This window comes from Copidosoma floridanum, unplaced genomic scaffold (assembly GCF_036245765.1).
Source record: "Copidosoma floridanum isolate Cflo_tuat_1 unplaced genomic scaffold, Cflo_Japanese_pri ptg000020l, whole genome shotgun sequence".
NCBI classification, from domain to species: domain Eukaryota; kingdom Metazoa; phylum Arthropoda; class Insecta; order Hymenoptera; family Encyrtidae; genus Copidosoma; species Copidosoma floridanum.
The window spans coordinates 26,186,244-26,202,987 of NW_028321897.1; the positions used below are offsets into that span (position 1 = coordinate 26,186,244).

Sequence of the window (16,744 nt, forward strand, 5' to 3'; positions counted from 1 at the left end):
ATGATTATTTATGGTTATACTGCATAACAAATATCTTTAAATAATAATTTTGATTTAAAAACTATAATAGAAACGAAGATTGTTATAATAAGAATTGTACAGTCATTATTCGTTGACCAAAAGTTAACAGGGTATAATTGTCTGAAGATAATTTTCAGACTGTTAGTTGTAAACAGGAGGCCCTTGGCTCTGGAGCTCCTTTGAAAAAAAGAAGCTGAGGGCAGATTCCCCTTTTTACCTAAGCTTTACAACGACTATTGGGAATGCACAGTCTATTTTGTTTTAAAGAAGCTACGATTCTTCTTCAGCTTCCTTTGGAGAAAATTTTTTTCGAGTACTTACGAAAAATTTCATAGTCTTTCAAATCTGGACAGATTTAATTTACCATTTGTTTGACTACTGAACGATAAATTACGTAAATTTTCAAAGCATGGTAAAATAAGAATACAAAACTTTTTTTTAATTTATTTATTTATTTATTTATATCATACTCCATCCCCTTCGGGTTGGTGAGCTTTCATTACATTTCTTACAACTTTGCATATTCTATATTGTTGATACTATTAAATGTTTACCTTTCCTCTTTTATCTTTCTATAAACAAAATAAAATAAAATGTAATCAAATTATAATTATTAACAAAATTAAATTAAATTAAACAATCAAAATTTATAGATTATTATAAACAAAACTAAAAATAACCTTTTTTTTCATAAAAAGAAGACTATTAAATACCACTATTTATATTGTCTGTTCCAGTCATCTTTTATCTCCACATTTTCCCACTTTACAGTTTTCTCCACTTGTTACTTTCTTCTCCTTTCTTTCTTCCTTTCTTGCTTCTTGTCTTATTGTTTCAATAATACCCTGACATCTTCTTTTAGTTAACTTCATAATTTATCTCAATCTTCTTTAATATTCGCACTTAAAGCTTTAATCCCCCACCTTTAGAATTTCTTTTCTTAGCCTAACCACACTTCTTAATACTTCTATTTCCTTTGCATTTTGGCTTAGAACTTCTTCTATTTCTTTTCCACTCCTTGTTTTTTCACAAATCCTCAGTATGTGTCTATGGTCCTCGTCTTCCACCTAAAACTGTCTACACATCTTTTCTTTCTCTTCTTTCTCTTCACACTCATTTTTGCATCTTAATTTTGCCATCAGCCTCTTATCTTTACTTGTCACATCCTTTTCTAGGTACTATGCTTCTTCCTCTGTTTTGATGTATCTGTATATCTTGTTGTATCTTAAATTTTTTTTTTCTCTATTCTTTTTTCTTTTTTTCTCTGTCCTTTACTGGACATTAATTTTACTCTTACTTCTTAAATTCTACTTCTTTTATGTATCTTGTTTCTTTTACATTTTCATCTTTTAGAAATTTTGGTCTCTTCTTTGATCCTCTTTCTACATTCATTCTTACTTTATCCTTGTCTTTTTTTCTTACACCTTCTTTCACTAATTTTATATCTAAGTCCCTGATTTTTTTTTCAAACTTGAGCGCTTTCCATACCCAGTTTCCATATTTTTATTTACTTTTTAACCTTAGGCACTGATCTATCCACAAATTTTTGTACTTTGCTTTATCTTTCATTTACTTCTTTTTTGTTTATTTTCCAATCCTTGCACCTTTCTTGAAACTGATCAATTATTTTAAGAGACCATTTTCTCGGTGCTTCTCTTTCTTTATCCTTTTCCTCTTTTGTCGTTTCTATTACTTCCTTTTAATATACTTTCATAAGTAGGTAATCTTACTTCGTTCTTTGTACGATTTTCATTAGTTTAATTTGACCAAAAGCCTCTTAATTTCCTATAACATAATCAACTACAGTTTCGCCCTTGCTGCTAACATATGTGAACTCTACTTCTTTCTCTTTTTGTCTATTTGCTATTCTCCATTCATCTTCTTTAATTTCTATAATCAACCTTTTTCCTTCCTCATTTATTGTTCCATCCTTAGACATTCTTATTTCTGCTTCTCTACTTTTTCAGTCAGTGTCGTTAATCCATCCTCCTTTTCTTCCTGTTCTTGCGTTCCAATATCCTAATAAAAATACACTTCCGGCTTCTTGCTCTCCTATAATCTCTTTTTCAATTGTAATCGTTTTTGTTACGTTTTGACTATATACTCCAATAATTTTTAACTCCTGTTCTCCATATTTCTTCTCTTGCATTATCAAGTTTTCATTCCATACTTCAAATTTCTTGCTCTCCATCTTTTGGTCAAGTCCTGTAATTATTTTTCCTTTTGCTATCCCATTCTTATATTCTCTTGCCACTAATACGAAATTTCATTCGAACTTCCTCGACAACTTCCTTTCTAGACTTGTCTATTGATCCTTTTCCAATCACGTTTTCACCAACGCTATCATATCAAAGTCATTTAGATATTCTCACACCTCACAGACTTTATTTCCTACACCTGCTATATTCCAAATACTGACACTTATATTACATCTTATCCTTCCCTTCACCTGTTTTTTTTCTTGCACATATCATTACTGTGACTTTTTCGCTTCCTTTTCTTTAATCTTCTTTCTATCTTCCGTAAATTTACTGCTCCATTCATTATATATGAACCATTGCTCATTGATCATTATTTTCATGTAACCCACTTTTGTTGTTTTTTCTTTGCTTCTCTCCTCTTTGCATTCATCCAGTATCAATTTCCAAGTTTTCCTTTCGTTTCCAGTCAGATCGTTTTAAATATATATCCCTTTCTTTAGCTTCTTCTAGTTCGCCATAACGCTATCCTTCAATTCCTAGTTTTCTAACTATAACTAATTTACTCTCTCCTCTTCCATTATTAATAACTTTTTATAAGCCTTTTCTACTCTAATCCTGACATTTAATTTCTATGAAATATATTCTTCCACTTTCTTTTCTAAATTAAATTTTTTAATAGATGCCCCCTTACTTACTATATTATTTCTTTTTTTTCTCTTTTACCTTTTTTCCTCATTCTAGTGTACTAACTCTCTCTTATAAAGATGTTCTCTGTTCCGTCAATTCTTGTTTCTCTTCATCCTATTTGGTTGTCTCTTCTTCCCAATATCCTTTTTTTTTTTTTTTTAAAATCTTACTGGCAGTTTGAGTATGCTTTCTAATTGCTTTTTTATTCTGCTCATCCTGTCAACGTTCTCTTTACCTCTGCCATCTTTTTGAAAATTTAGATGGTCTGAGCGTTACTCCTCTTGTTTACACCTATTCCCGCCTTTGTTATCATTGTACGTATTTTCTGCCTTGTCAGTAATATATAAATCTTTTTGATATACACTGCTATTGATAAAGCAAGATCAGATTTACCAGCCCACGGTAATTCAGGTATTTTCCTTACCAACTGTCTACAATAACCGGACCTCCTTTATTAGCTGTCTATATTTATGAGTTAATTATAATATTAAATAAATGACTTTTGATTTAATAGTCGATCTTCACTTTTATTCTTTACAAACGTTACAGCTGTTCCAGTATCACAGTACCTTCTTCATATATATTTCTGAGGTTATCCCATTCGTTACACGTTGCTTTTCATTATTTGATTCTTACACTTTTATATCTTACAAAATAATCCAATGTTGTCCACGTAAAGATCTTTCTTGTCCACCACACAGCTTCTTTATCTACCTATCTTTGCAACGTGACCTTTCTTTTTCTTCCTTTTCTTTCTAACCTTACTTTTTTACATTTTTACCTGTTTACTGTACTTTCGGTTATTTTTTCTTCGCAGTCACTTTTTTTACATTTTGCTTCTTACTCATTTGCAGTTCTTTACAAGAAAATTTTTTTTTTCGACTGCCTTGCTGCACGCGTTTTCACGCACTTTTGCTCTAGCTTTCAATAACTAATCTCACTTTATCCATTCACTTTACTTTAATTTCTCTTCAATTTTCCACTTACACGACTCTTGCTTACTGTCTCCAACTGTATGCACCTTTATTTTACTACTTAATACTTACTTATTCTTGATTATTCACTTTTCTTAGCCGCTCTAACACGGACACATCCTCACTCCTACGAGTAGGAAACGAAAGTCCCTTATCCAAAATATATTATACCAATACTTAGAGAAACTCACTGATTCTGAGACCCTATTAACCTTCACAAACCCCAACACAACACACACTTTTTTACTTTCTTTCTTTTTTATGTATGCATTTTATTTTATTTTTTAAATTAAGTTAATTATCAAACTACTATGACACGTTACTTTTCCGTCATTATTTCCAATTGGATTTATTATATCACATGAAGGTGCAAATTTTCAAAAAATACATCAAAAAAGTGAATACAATCAATATTATTATATAAAACCACTATTCAATTTAAATTAAGGATTTCTTTGTTAATTTATAATAAAAACATTCTAGATAAAAAAAACTTAACATATACATATTTTTTTGACTGTACACATAAAAATTTTTTATTTAATAGTAACATGTTTCTCTCCTAAGAAGGCTTGTATAAAGATACCCTATTTAGTACGAGCACTCTCACAAATATATTTTCGATTTGCATCCTATCTTAAAAAATTGATTGCTAAGTGACTGAAGCCATTTTATGCGTTCTAGGATTCTACGAGACTCACGAAGAGCAGATGAAATTGGAAAATGAAGTTTAAAAGCCAATATTTTAAATAATAAAAATGTAACTCAACACCTGTACAAACATAAGCATAACAACTACTTAAACCAAAGTAATGAGTAATTGAAATTACTTGTATTTCAATTTATTCGTAAGTATAAAGTTCTGAATGCGCTAATTTTTTTATAGTTAATATTCAGGACAAACACGTGTGTGTGTGCATGTGTGTGTGTGAGAAAGAGAGTGTGTAAACCTCCACTATTGTAATATAAACGAAAAGTCCTTCTAGTTAATATATAAAATAGATACATGTATAAAAATGGCATTTAAGATTTTTCAAATTGACAAGTTTAGTTTAATGACCTTAACACAGTGTGTAACTGAAGTCAAGTTTGTATAGTATTTCACCGACCCTACCATACTACACCACACTACTAAAGCGCAAAAAAAAGATTTTCAAATTTTGAGCTTTATTCTACACCTGATTCTCAAAAAAAAAAAAAAAATAATAAGTAAATAAATAAAAATAAACGATTTTCTCGAGAATCCAACCAGCAACGTTTTGCACACTAGCTGAGAATTCTATCCACTCTAACAGCGACCCGTATTTTAGATTAATTTCTTTCTCTTTGTTCTAACATAGTTCGTAACTAACCTTTAATTTTGATTTTCATTTTCTGTTTATCAATATTATTAGTCAAATATATATTATATTAATCAATAAGTAATGCATTTAACTAACTATTTATTTTTATATGATGAAATAGTGCAGTTTAACCAAATTCAGTTTCTTACTACTTTCATTTCAATACTATAAGTTTTCAAACAATAGAAAACCAGGATAAAATTGGAATGTTGAAATTTCTTGTTAATAATTTTTTTACAACATGTATGGTCTATATAATTGAATTCTAGGAACAGAGTCTACCTCATGCACACTTGTCAAAATCTCTACGTCCTGTTAAAAAACTATTACACCTTAACAAATTGATACACTTATTTCTGCTGAAATTTCTTCAAGTAACGTAAATCTTACAAAAATTAGTCATGAAACCTTTTGCAGACGTACTATATTTTAAAATACATTGCAAAAAAATAGTTACCCACAATATAAAAAAACAAATAACATATCCGACAAACACAGTTACAAAACTTGGACACAAGATGAAATTTTAGTAGATAATTGAACAGTTGTATCTTATAATAAATACCTATTAATGAAATTTAAATGTTGTATAGAAGTTGAATGATACGCATCATTTAAAAGCATTAAATATATTTATAACTACATTTATAGAGATAGTGACAAAATATTAAAATTTAATAATTAAAACACCAAGACAAAAAAGTATTTAATAAAATTAAAAGTTACGTTGATACTAGATATGTAGGTCTGACGGAAGCAGCTTGAAGATAGCAAGAATTTCTAAATTGTGGTAGAAGTCATACAGTTGTAAATTTAGCTGTTTACTCAGAAACAAACAAAACTTTGTATTCAAAGAAAATAATATTGGAAGTGTAAAAAAATTATCAAACACAGTCAACAGCTTGGATTAAATTAAATAAACAGAAAGAGTTTTATAAATCTATTAAGTATGTAAACATTCCAGAATACTACATTTTTAATAGTTAATTAAAAATTAGACAAAGAAAAAATGTAATAACAAATACTGCTTTAGGTAGATTAAATCGTATCTCTTAAATAGAGTAACTAATTTAACATTTAAAGATATAAGAATATATTAAGGATTAAGATATAAAACGTTTAAAGATACTAAAATTGCAATGGACTTATCAATGAAGAAAACTTTTAGCTGAGTTTTTGTTTTCAGGAAACATTTAAGGTGATACAATATGGAATAAACCTGAAGAATTCTCAAGGAGGATTTGAGGAGTACTCAAGATGATTTAGCTTTTTTACATATTAACTAAATTTTAGAATCAGAAGATAAATTATGTAAATGCTGTACTTAACCTGCACCAAATGAAACGAAAAATACAAAAAAAAAGGATCTAGAACGAGAAATACGTTTCAGTGAAGAAATGTTTAACTCAATCTATGTAAGTTGTAAATATATCTGTTTACTTTAGAAAAAAAAAAAATAATAATGGTCTTTAAGGAAAATAATATAAAAAGTGTTATAAAAAACGACGACACACACTTGACAGCTTGGTTTAAACTAAATAATGACTTTGCAAAATCTATTAAGTATGTGAATATTCCAGATATATTCACTTTTAATAAAAAATCGAAAGTTTGGGGAAGAAAAAATGTAATAAAAAATACTGCAATAGGTCGATTGAACATTGTATCTTCAAAAGATCATAAAAATTTAATTTTTTAACTTCTCATCAAATAAAGAAACTGGTTCAGCATAGTTCAGAAAAATTAGAACGTAAAAAGGAATCATGTATAAAACGTTCAAAAATATTGAAATTTCAATGGGTTTAATAGACTATCATATAAAAATGAAATTTTTAAAGAAGCAATTCCTGTTATGTTTTTACATCAATTTTGACAATTTTTTGCTTGGTTTTTAATTTCAGAAACGATTCAAGATGATAAAACATAGAAAATACATTTAAAGCTTTTCTCTTGGAATTTCCCTGATAATAACGATAATTCAGCTCTTTTAAATATTAACCACATTTTGAAATCAAAAAAAATAAATCATGTAAATGCTTTAGTATACCTACACCAAATAAAATAGGCAAAAAAAATGATCTAGATAAATAAATACGTTTTAGTAACAAAATGTTTATCTTAATGTATATAATTTTGCATAATGATCAGAAAAAATATTTGATATTATTAAGAAACGCAAAAAAAGTTTCTTTATAGATAGTCTAAAGAAATTAATTTATGTAAAACTGTTAGGTAGGAAAGATATTGGTAAGGAGGTGCATCGCGAAAATGACCAAAACTTACTATTTCGAGGACTTTTATTCAAGTTACCGTAATCATAGACACAGTAGCGCGTGTGTTTCCCTCGAAGGCTAGTCATGTACTTCCACGATAGACTCTCTCCCCTCTCGTGCTTTCCTTCCCTTGGCCCTAGGGCCCCTCGTTACGAGATTTAAGGAGAGGGAGCATAGAGTTTCAACTATACTATCGTACATTACACGTCCCAGGCCACGACGTCATTTTTCTCGACGACGCTGACTTTTTACTTTATATAGAGTCTATGTACTTATTTGCAATCTTATGTGTGTATGTGTGTGCGCGCTGTTCTGTGTTCTGTTGTTTATAAAGTTTAGTATTTTACATTGATTCTTCGATTTAATTATAGGGAACCACTGTTCTCTTTACATTGATACTTTTGCTCTTCCAATTATTCAGTTTCCTCTCATCGTGTGTCGAGTGTATAACAATATTGTTTGTGTATGCGCTTTGCCTTGTATAACAATTATGTACAAAATTGCCGCGAACTGAGCATTTGCTTAAAACTACTTTACATTGAGTGTTGTTTTACAATGTAGTTTCTATTTTAACTTTAGCATGCGCTTATTTACAAAAAAAAGTTCGGTACAAACTTCTTATCATTAGTATTCAAGTGAAAAAAAAATAATTTTTTTTGAATCTCATCCTAGAGACTGCACCCCCCGATACGGTCGAGCGACTCCCGGCGCTCACTTTTGTCGGCTTATTCTTATAACTATTATCATTATTATAGCTACAATTACCTTTTTTATTTTACTTTTTTTTTTCTTTTACTATAGACCTTAACATAACTTTCTAGCTGTAACATATTTTGGACAGAACAGAAAATTCTTTCCAAGTCTCGTCCTACAGACTGCGCCCTCTGATTCAGTAGAACGACTCCCAGCGCTCATACTCGTTGTCTCGCAAATTTTAATCTTGTGTCATGGCTAACGACAATTCTAGTATTCGTCTAGAGGGTTGCAGTCGCCTTTCTGCTCCAAGTTCTACTGCCAGCGCGGTTTGAACTACTGCCTATTCTCGTGCGTCTTCTTGAAATCTTTGTTTACCTGTGAACATTCTATAACATTTTAGTAGTAGGGCCCCCCGATAGAGAAGGAACTTATACACAAGAAAAAGAAATCCTATTCCCACGATTATCAGTCCTGCCATTAGGTAAACGAGCCATTTGAAACTTGTAATTTCTTTTTATGTCTGTTGACTTTCTGCGAGCCTGCGAGCCTTTTCAATAATCTCTCCTAAGGGTGTCCCATCAGCTAGTGGGTTGGTCCTAGAGTGCCCTTATTTATTAATTAACTTAAGCTCGTCTTGTGCTCATAGTGTGTTAACACCATCTGAAACCCCCTTATCTTTCAATGTTCCGTCTAGTTCTTTTAATATTCCATTGATGTTCATATTTGCCATCCCAAAGTAGGTGGTATTTAGCCTTTCCTCTATATTTTATGGAGCTGCTATGCGCACATTTGTGTTGTAAGCAGCACAGCCTGTATTAAGCCGTAGAATACCCGTGCCTTTAAGTGAAATTCTTCTCTGGTTTGAGCCGTAGCACTCTATAAACAGTGGCTCCTTTTGTTCTGCTGTAAACGCCCAAGGGTTTGATGCATGGAATCAGGCCCAGTACGTATCTTGCAGTTCGACGATTTAAACTAAACATTCTTTGCAATCGCTTATGCTGTGCTGTACTATAAGCTGTGCTTCGCACGAATGATGTTGCCTTACCTCTCTTATCGGTTCCCTATAGTCGCAGATAAATAGCTCGCACGATTTCTTATAGCTGAAGACTTCGAGAGACATTATTGCCATGTATGTGTTAATTTTCTTATTTATGGCCATGTATTCGTGCTCTGGCCATATATAGGCATAAGTATTTGTCCTGTTAAGGGCTTCCTGTTTTATCGGTAGGGTTAAAATTCTGTATAAATCGGCGTAGACTTTATCAAACAGCGGGATTCTTATGTGGTATATTAACTGATTGTTCTGCATCAAAATTGTTAAGCTAGATAGGATTATTATCTTAAGCAGACTTATCTGAGATCCCGCTTTCGGAAAAATTAGCTTAGGTTTGGATAGTTTTGCCTGTATTTTGGAATTATTGAAAATCGCTGGCGATATGAGTTTCAGATGTACTAGTCCTTTTGCCGCAAAGAGGACTGCGTTTATCACGAAGTCCCAGTCTGTCATGTACTGCTTCACGCTTCCATCCAGTATATTTACAGCTGCATCTGTTGAACTATCTTTTTTCTGTAAGTCAAACATGTTTTCCATTTTCTTTATATCTGCTTCTATTTCTTCCACACTGTCCTCTACATAGCTTACTCTGTTAGACATTACTTCTGTCTGTGTGGCCAGGAGTTTTGCTGTATTATGTGTACTGTTTTTATTTAAGTCGAGCGCATCTGTCAGTGCTTGATGATCGTCACTGTCCAACGTTCCTAATACAAATTTCAGAGTCGCTCTCCCCATGGCATCATTGCTCTTTTACGGCGGTTGTTCCTGTAACAGGTTTGTCAATCGCTTGTAGGAATCCATTGCTTGCGTTATTTCATCTCCTATTGTTTGTAGTCTGGACCTCTGAGCGGCTTTAGGCAATAGTTGTTCACTTTTTTTTCACAATTGTCTGCATATCGATCTTAATTTGGGTCCCAGCCAGGGGTGTAATGATTAGTCTATTTTTTGTACGATTTTCCAATTCGTGCTGGTTGTAGTCAACGGAGAAATCTTTTTTAAGATTAATTCTGAGTTATTTTTTATTTGTGTTATGGACCATTGTAGCTGTTTTGGTACCTCCAATTGTGGCCTGCAATACATAAGGCTGTAAGCTATATCTTTCGCACCCTGGTTCCTGTCTATGGCCCCGCGCTTTAGTCATTGTGAAAAATACTTGTACTAATACTATTTATACCTCATCGATAGCTATCTATTTATGTGTATTACCTTGTATACCTTATGCTTCCTCTTATCCTTCCCTTTTTAGCAAATTTCTCCCTAATCGTTTAGAGAGAGAGAGAGAGAGAGAGAGAGAGAGAGAGAGGGAAAAACGTTCCAACTTCAAACGTTATTGGGCTTAGTTCCTAATTGCCCTTCTGAAGCCTAACATATTGTGCAGGCAATGACAATAACCAAAGAAATAATTTTACTACACGAACCAGGCTGTAAATTGCAATTCAAGTCGGGAGTATGGTTTCATTCTTACATGTTGCGGTGCTTGTGTCCTGTTCAAAAGCTACGAAATATTCATCGCTTATTATATACTTGAAGATCGCGTAATGTATAAGTACCTGTTGATTTGAATAATATTAACCAATCGCGCTCAACATTTTACAAAATTTCTGGGAAGAGAGAGAAAAGGAGGAGAAAATAAAAGAGAAAAAGAACTTTCCCCTCCTTTTCTCCCAGTCAGTTAGAGAAAATGTGGTCAACACCACTTTCTCTGTAATGTATCGCTGCGGTTTGTAGTGGACACTGAAAATGCTAGTCTAGTTGTCGTTTCCTGATGTTAATGGCACCATATTAGTATGACACGTGTTCGAAGAAAGCGTATGTGTTTATTGATATTTATGGCTCGAGCGAACAGATTATTGTGTCTACTTTGCTCTGACGCATCATGTGATGCCGTGTATAGTCTATAACAGAAAGGCGCATGTGGCGTATGGAAGTTTCTCCTTTTATCTTCATCGTCATATTATTCTTTCTCCCTTTTAGGTTTGTCTGCTATATTACTTCCCACTACAACTTTCCCTTGCACATTTTCCACATGGGAGTGGAAGGTAAGGATTGTTAGATTGGACGTTCTGATTTTTCCTTTTTTCATCATTGCTCACCTTGACTTTGTCACATTGAGATCTCTGTTTCTTTGCTTGCAAAGTACTCGGCGTCTACTGGTTCCGGTCTGCTTGTTTCGCTCGATACGTTCGTTTTTTGAACGTTACGCCTTTTTATTGCCTTTTTTCATACATCTATTCAAATAAAATGGCTTCGTCCACGAGTGCTTGTGGTTTTGCGCATCGGCTTAACGACTCCATGAGCCTACCTCTTGCCACTACGCGTGGCCCGGGCTTTACCGCCAGTGACGGCAGGATATGTGCTGTACGTATTAGACAGCATTAGCTCCTGTGTGTAGCTATACAAATATATCTTTTGCCTTTCTCCTTTAGTCGATCATGTTGTATATTTGTCGGCGGGTGCCGTCCGTTGGCTGCACTCGCAGGGCTCAGCTTGTGGTAGCTAAGGGGCAGACAGTGTTAGTTCCAGTTGTCTGCCTCACTTACGGGGTGGTAGGAATTTATTTATGTGTATATATATATATGTACTTGTTTCATTAATATATCTTTTTTTTTGTTGCAGTTGGGAACGCAGTTGGTCGTAGACCTTCACGAGTTTTTCGGCCTACCACGACCTTTACGTTAGCCTGAGTGGCCGTTGCGTCGGTCGCCATGCCTCTGCCGGTGCAGAGGTACAAGTATCGTGGGGGCGTCGAAAAGTTGCGATGTTTACTGTTCGTCCGGGCAGTTGTTTGTCGTGATTTCTCAGGACGGTTCTCGGGGTCCTTCAGTTGTTCCCTCAGGTCAAGTAGTCCAGACCCGTTGTGGCGTCCTGGATTTGGGGGCCTCCTAGGCCACTACTTTGGGCTGTACATGTCATGGCACTTTCCTTGCCCTGGTGGTTGAGGTGGCGGTGGATGATCCTGACAGATTCCCTGGAGGGCCGCCTTTGTATACGCGTAAGCATTAATTTTTTCTTGCAATGTTGATTTCTTGTCGGCTTACCGTAACTTTCTTGTTCATTCTTCTTTGGGTTTTTTTTTTTTTTTTTTTTTTTTTTTTTTTTTCTTTACATACATGTGTGAGATTTTTATTCTTCTTGCATTTATCATTTTAGTTTCTCCTACGCTTCTTTCTTCGTTGTTTATGCGTACCAGATTGATGTTTCATCTCTCATGCAGCGCATCTATTACCCCTGCGTTGAGTACTGCCTCTGTTTCGTCACAAACACAAGATTGTCTAAGTACTTAAATGGATGGCTCTCGATCCTATTCAACTTTTGTAGAGGGGGTGGGTCTTCCCATTTTTTGAGCCCATGGTGGCTTTTCCGTTGGTAGGTGTGTTCTGCACACTCTATATTTTTCCATTGATGGTGAGTGTATGATCGTGTTTGCTTCATTTTCGCTTTCTGCTTCACATAGCGCGTTATTCAACTCGTCGGCTTGCTCTATTTCCTCCTCTACTGTACTTTCGTTGATGTCGTCATTGCTGCTCTATTGTCCATTCTCTTCTAGTTTTGCTTTGTCCCTGACTTATGTTCCGTATTTATCACGCTGAAGGCCTGTATGAGAGTCGTATAATGTTAATTTTCACCTACACCTTCTAGATGTAAACTGCAAAGTCACCGTCTGTCGTCGCAATATAATAAGTGTAAATACAACTTCCATTGGTTAGTGCGAAATGCATCGAATGTTTCTCTTGATTTTTTGAGAGAACAGAAAAGTGCAATAGCTGTTTCCGTAAGTTGTCTGTGACTCCAAAATTTCTCTCTGCATTTTGTAACAAGTTAGAGTTGCGCAGAATTGTTCGTAGTTTTGCAGTTTAGATGTCAAGTTTTTATAACCATATAAGGCTGTGAAACAAACATTTTTCACGTGGGTCAGATGGTATTTCCGATATTTTTGTTAGAGTGCTACCAGGTTGTGCGCATTCGCAAGTTTCCCTTCGCGTTTTGCCCTTTAATTATCTAGCCACTTATCTTGGGGTGCAACTTCTGAGTGCTCATTGCGTTCGTTTCATGTCACGTCCTTATTTTTCTCCAACTAGACTATGTTCCCCCGTCATGGATGTTTTTATTTACATCTGTTGACGTGTGTAATGCTGTTTTTCCTGTCCTTCTTATCTTACTGGATTCCCACATATCTATCCTCCCGTAATTCATCGAATCTTCCCTCTAATAAATCATGTATGTTGGGCTCTTCTTGTTTATTTGTTGAAAATTCCCTTGCTTGTTTTTTGCTTCTATCCTTTACTTCTGTATCAGTTTCCTGTTCTTCTGTAATAAATTCTTGATTTTCACTGGTAGTGTTATGTAATGGTGTATCATAATTAGCTATTATTATTCCCTCTGACAGATTCGTTGTTAGTTGCGTAGCTGATGACCGCAGTTCCTGTCTATACAAAGTGTCAAGTTGTCGTTTGCGTGCCTTTCGTAAATTCTCTTTTTGTACTAATATTGCTGGTGTGCTTGTAGTAGTTATCCCCTTTCAAAAGCCTGGTTCTTTCGTCATGTAGCCTAATTTTCCGTCTGCTGTTCCCTGTGAAATGTATTATCCTTTCTCTGCAATGTTTCGTACTTTCCACTCGTTTTGACGCTTTAGTGCTTGTAGCAGTGGCAAATTCTTTTCGTAAGGCTCCTCTGATTCAGAGTCCGCATTGCTGTTTTCTTAACCTTCTGTACTCATATCTGAACCTTTTTATCTTTTTTCACAGCGACGTCGTGTTTTTTTTCGTATTATAATGTTTGAGTTTTTTTAGTCGGTGCCATGGATTTTTTTTTTTTTTGGACTGCCGTGGATTCTATTCATACGAGTTGCCCGTACTTTACATATGCGCGCCAGTAGTCCACTGCTGTCGCCCAATTCTTAATTTTTTTGTTTGTCCGCTAGCTAATATAGCTCTTGGCGTGGCCGTTCAGGATTCACTTATCCTTTTTGTAGTACTGGGTTTCGGGATAATGCGTTAGGTGGTCTGTTGTTAACGCCCAGGCGGTATATGACTTCGAACTCATGACCTCTTGTTTCAGGTTTGAGGCTGTTAAAACGAATATCTGGTTTTTAAGATAATTAAAAGTGCTTGATAGGCTCATGGTCTGTAACCGATGCTATAAACTCGCGTCCGTATAAATATGGTCCGAATTGATCTTGTGCAAATACAATTTCCAATAGTTCCTTGTCGTATATCGGGTAGCGGAGCTCGCTTCCTTTAAGACAGCGAGATGCGTACTCACACGGTCTATCTTTTTCGATCTCTCTCTGACTGAAAATCGCTCCAATCGCGTAGTCTGATGAATCTGTCGTGACGACAAAAGGTTTTTCCAAGTCTGCGGCGATGAGTACAGGCCCACTGCACAGTGTATCCACGAGGGTTTTAAACACCCGCTCCTCTTAGTCGTCCCATTTAAAAGTAGTGTTTGCTTTTAGGAGACTGGATATAGGCTTAGCAATTCCTGCGTAATTTTTGATGAACCGCCTATAGTAGCCAACGAATCCTAAAAACTGTTATACTTTTTTTTGCGTTCGTCGGTCGAGGGTAATTTATGGCCACTTTAAATTTCTTCGGGTCAGTCATTATCTGTCCGTTACCTATAATGTGACCTAACACTTTTGCTTCTTTTTCAAGAATTGGCATTTCTTAGGTTCAATCGTGAGAGTTGCTGCTGTCCGTCGTTTGAACAGTGTCGTGAATCATCTTCCATGCTCCTCAAGGTCAGTGGCAAAGACCATTGTTTTGTCAAAATACGCTGTTATTTCATGGCCTTGCAGTCCCACAAGTGCTAGTGCGATAGCCCTTAGAAATGTGTTGGGCCAGTCTTTGCACCCTATTGACATCCTTTAATATTGGTAGTGCCCATCTCAGCCAGAAAATGCCGTTTTATGTGCATTATCTTCATGTATTTCTACTTAAAAGAATCCCGGTTTCAGGTCCGCTACTGTGATGTACCGTGCTGAAGCTAGATTCTTTAAGGGGGCTCCTTCGCGAAAGTCCCCAAACAGAGATATATTATTTCTTGTAAATAAAAGTCTACTGAATTTAATGGTAGTCTAAATTATATTTCATATGGGTCAAAATTTTGAGAAATCCGAGCTCAAAGTTGTAAATATTAGCACGTGTTCCTATGGGGCAGCATGAAAAACAATTTGTTTTCGTTTATAATAAACCTAAATTAAAAGTCCCAGCAGACTGAATATATATGTTTTGTAGATGAAGTCTTCATCTGTAATATGCTGTATTAAAAATTGTGGATAAAGGACCATTTTAGCGATATATTTGTGATGGAAATAAATAAATAGTGTCCGGGAGATCAGGAGGTCACGTGGGTAGCAGACGTACTTGTTCACGACATATATATACCATATACCTATATATTAAATCGCTATACTACACCAACACAGGTGGTCTGGTCTGGTGGTGTACCCTCGTGTGCACTAGACTGGTCACAACAATAATTAATTTTTCGTACAAAGTTAAACTGCACACATAAATATCATTTTTTCCACTTTATACGTTATTAAAAATATTATAATGATTTTCAGACACATTTGTGTATTGAAAAACAAAACTTTGTTTTTTGTTTGTCTTTTACCTCAGCAGTAGTCGTAGGAGCCCCCTTAAGATGTCGCTCTGAAACGGTAGCAGGTAAGATGAAACCACTGTTACCTTGTTCTGTAGTCAAAAATCTGTGACTACTCTCCCTCTTTCTTTATTGTTTGGCCCCGGTTGTTTTGCCACTATTCAGGTATTTGAGCTATATGGGAAGGTGGACGGTCTAATTATCCCCTGTTCGAGCATTTTTTTAATTTTAATTTTCATTTGATCTCTTATTACTGAAGGATATCTAAATCTTTTTGCCAGGATAGGTTTATCTGACGTCGTTATAATTCTGTGTCTTATCAGGTGTGTTGCCTTGAGAGGCTCATTTTCGAGACCAAATACAAGAGGGATTGACTCGATTAGATTTATCACATGTTTTTTTTTTCATGGTTCAAACCGGCTGTGTCTACGAATTGCATTATCTGATTTACTCATTTTTGTTTCTTTAACCCTTCTTCGTCTTTTGTAGAATTTTTTATTTTTTTTCCATCATCACCTATTTCTTTATTAAATAACCTTATTACCACTTCCCCCAAGCTTTCGACATTGTTTCCTTCAACGTCTTTTGAGTACTTCCTGAAGCAGGAAAACTTTTAAAACTTAAGAAGGCGTCTTTTCTTCGTTTAGTGTCTTCTGAAACAAAAAAAATTGCGTTTTTTCCGAAAGTAAATAGTTTAAAAAATTAAGGAGATAGAGATTTGTGGGTAACGAAATTGCCAAGCCAGGGCTATTGAGTAGGGAATTTTGTGGAGTAGGTGAAACCGTTATGGAGAATTTTGCTATCTTTATTTTAAGCACCTCATTGTAGTAGGTTAGTGATTCGACTATCAACTTACTGTCTAGTTAGTAAGGGATAAACGATTCATAAA

General features: G+C 34.7%; 1 protein-coding gene across 4 annotated transcripts in view; it reads right to left on the reverse strand.

Annotated features, from left to right (window-relative positions):
- Nup160 (nuclear pore complex protein Nup160) overlaps nucleotides 1–16,744 on the reverse strand; it is a 345,777-nt gene that overhangs the window by 254,996 nt on the left and 74,037 nt on the right. The window lies entirely within an intron of this gene.